Below are 3,383 nucleotides of genomic sequence, written 5' to 3' on the forward strand. Positions count from 1 at the left end.
ACTCACGGTAGCCCATGGCAGCCCACTGCAGCAGCCTACACCATTACCAGCGACTCACAGCAGACCAGCTCCAGGTCGAGCTGTTGTTCAGCATCTTAGCTGTAGAGGCCGGTGTCACTGGCCCTCATATGTGGGATCCGAACCGGGGCCCTCTGGCGTCCCAGGCCAGCTCTTAACCAACGCACCACTCAGCCAGCCCAAAAACATTCTTGAAATAGAGGTGATAGTTACACAACATTGTGAATGTACTTAGTGCCATTGACTATCCACTTAAAAATAGTAAACTTCATTTTATATATATATATATATATATATATATGTTACATATGTATTATTACAATTGAAAAAATCCATTTTGCGCTGCCATGTAACGCCCCTGCCACCTTTCCCTAACTGCTGAAGAGCAACGTACCTAGAACGTGGAGAGCCAGAAGTCTTCCTAGCACAGGTAAGGCCACCACACGCATATATCTCGTTCCCTGAGTGACTCACTGTGCTAGCTGTTGTCGGAGAGTGGGCCCTTCTCGGCACGAAGTCCAGGTCCTTGGCAACTCGAGCAAAGAATTGAATGAGATAACGAGGCAAAATAATGGAAAAGCAGTTTATTAGAAAAGATAGTACACTTTAAAAAAGTAGAAGTGGGCCTGAGCGCTAGAGGATGGCTCAAGGACCCATCATGAGAAGAGAAATTACATTCCAAAGAGTTTGGAGCGTGCCATGCACAAAAGCGAGGCTCAAAAGGCTCAAAAAGGGAGGAGGGGACTAAAAAAAGGGAAGAAGTAAAAAGGGCAGACTTCCCAGGATTTTGAGTTTTTATCCCTTTTTCTCTAGAATGGGCTGTTCTCCTTTAGGCATGGGACCACTTGATTGGCACCTATGATTGACAAGAGGTACTGCGCAGGTGCAAGTGACTGGTCTGATCTATATAGTTGGGTAGTTTGTGCCCATTTGTTTTCCCGCAGGGGTCGGTAATTACAATACAAAAGGGAGTTTTGGGAGGAGAAGGGAGGTCCTCTGGGCGGTCACATCCTGTGAGACGTGCAGGAATGCAGAGACCCAATGCCTGCCTCTAACTTCCCCTTTGAGAGATGTGATCACCATAAAATCTCTATGGAAAGCTGGGGGACAGGAGGTCTTTTCTTCTGTATCTGCTTCCTGCTGGGCAGGGGCATAGAGCTGTCCCTGCCTACTGGGGGTTCATGGAACTCTCATCCTATCTGATCTCAGATGAGAGGAAGAGGTCTCGAGATCCACCTGGAAGACCATTTTGGCTTCTTTGGTTGTGACTGGTAATCTTGCTGTGGTGTCATCTGTATCCCCAAGGTCCCTGAATGAGGAAAAATAGATTTTAATTAATAACTCTGTTAGCTCTTATGAAACCTGTGTCCATTCAGCCTGTCACTCAGTTGTCTGGGCCTAGAACGAGTTTGGCATTTAGCTTACTGGCCTGGGGAATATTAGGAAGTCACAGGCTTTCAAGTAGTTATCTGAAGCAAGGGTAGGAACAATCTATTGTTTAGGATTCAGAAACTGATTTACAAAACAATCAAGAAGGAGGGGGATAGGAGAATTCTAGGATTCAGGCTAGGAGCAATCTTTCGGATTCACAAACTGGTTAGAAAAGTAATCAAAGCCAAGAGCTAAGAAACTAAGGAACTAGGGAGAAAACTTAACATTTCTATAGGAAAAAAAGATTTAAAAGTCTTTCAGTGGGGGTGGGGGGGCTCCATTGGCCCACAACAGAGCCACTGCAAATTGCCCCTGGGGGCACTGCGTCCTGTCAGTCTCTGCGCCTTTGCATGTGTTCCTTTGGCCTAGAAGTCCAGCTCCCACTCCTCTTCCTGCCTCATGCCAGCTGGTTCTTCAAGCCTCCGCTGCTGTGCCACCCTGTTCCCCGCCACGCTCCCTACCCAAGCAGAGCTAGAGCCGCGCTGCCCTGGCGGTGAGGAGGGAGCCTGCATCACTGTGCCCTGCCCACTGTGCTGAACTGGTGTCTGCATAAGCCGATGCCACCTTCTTGAAGGGGCTGAACTGGGCAGCCCAAGACATTACAACAGACTCCAGTGTCACTTCCATAGGCGTTCTTTTTTATTTATTTATTTATTTATTTTACTTCATTTATTTTTTCAAAATAGCTGTTTAATTTTATTTATTTATTTATTTTATACAATGTCATGAGTTTTAATTTTTATTCTGGCTTTCTTTTCTTTTTTTTATTGTTAGTTTCAGGTGTACAGAACAATGCAATAGTTATCCTCTTCACCCTTCACACAGAAACAACTCCTCTCCCCCATCTACTGCCCTCCCACCCCCGATTACATACTTACCTATTACAATTCCATTGCCATAGGTATTCTTAATTAAAGCAACAGCAGCAAGCCACGTTGCTGGTCAGAGATGGAATCTGGGTGAGTTTCCCAGCATTTCCACTGTGAATGTAACCATGGCTCAACAACAGTGCAGGCATTGCTCTCGCATTAGGGTCAAGCTCAGTGTTAACTTCCCAAGAGATGCAGTGATGTTTTGGTCCACCAGCAACTGAAAGAAAGAAGATAAGGTCTTGGAGAGAATCAAAAGAGCAGCTAAAAGCTGTTCCTATCTCTGTGTGGGAACTTTTAGGTGGCCCCAACTAGAAGAACTGAAAAAAGAATATTAGTTCAGGAACTTTATGATCTAGAAAAATGATAACCCACCAACCAGTATCTGGTTTCCTATTCTATTCCAGGATAGAGGGTGTCGAATTTACATAAGTAAAATCACATTTGCTAGATAAATAGGTAGATAGATATATAGATACATACAAGCATAGACATATAAAAATATATGACTAAAAACACTTAGATTTATAAAATCCTGGTACAATCATGATGAGACTTGCACACCTGTGTCTACGAGTAAATCCCTGTTTTCCCATCTAAACCAGGAGCAGCTTGAGAGCAGGTCCCTTGGTTTGTGGTCCCAGACTAGCAGAGTTTGCACATTAAAGGAAGTGAATAAATGTCTGCTTTGTAATCTATCTAGTTCTTCTATTTCTCCTGCACCTAGCACAGTCCATGGCTCAACTACCGAAGCTTAATGCACGTTGAGAAAAAGGAAGAAAGGACCTGACCACCGACACGCTGTCTTCAACTGTGAGATGACCCTGTGTCCTGTAGTCGCTTGGAGAAGAAGGAGCTGCAGCACACAGGGGCTGCCGTGTCCTTGCTCGTGAGTCCGCCAGAGCGGGGCTGACAGCAGGAAGGTAAGGAGCCCAGCAGAGCGGCCTCCATGGCTGAGAGGCCAGACACATGGGCTCTGCGGCCTTGAAGGCTGAGGAGGGAGTAGCTCCTGGTCTGCAGTTTGGGATGATGAAATCTTCGTGATGTTTCAAGACTGTTCATATG

The 3,383-nt window shown here is 45.5% G+C and overlaps 1 protein-coding gene across 1 annotated transcript in view; it reads left to right on the forward strand.

Annotated features, from left to right (window-relative positions):
* LOC109372340 (uncharacterized) overlaps window positions 1-3,154 on the forward strand; it is a 39,463-nt gene extending 36,309 nt beyond the window's left edge. The window contains exon 4 of the mRNA XM_019625431.1: window positions 3,046-3,154. The gene's annotated coding sequence lies outside the window, so the exon portion shown is untranslated. The remainder of the gene's footprint in view (window positions 1-3,045) is intronic.
* Window positions 3,155-3,383: the final 229 nt, after the last annotated feature.

This window comes from Hipposideros armiger, unplaced genomic scaffold (assembly GCF_001890085.2).
Source record: "Hipposideros armiger isolate ML-2016 unplaced genomic scaffold, ASM189008v1 scaffold_628, whole genome shotgun sequence".
Lineage (NCBI taxonomy): Eukaryota > Metazoa > Chordata > Mammalia > Chiroptera > Hipposideridae > Hipposideros > Hipposideros armiger.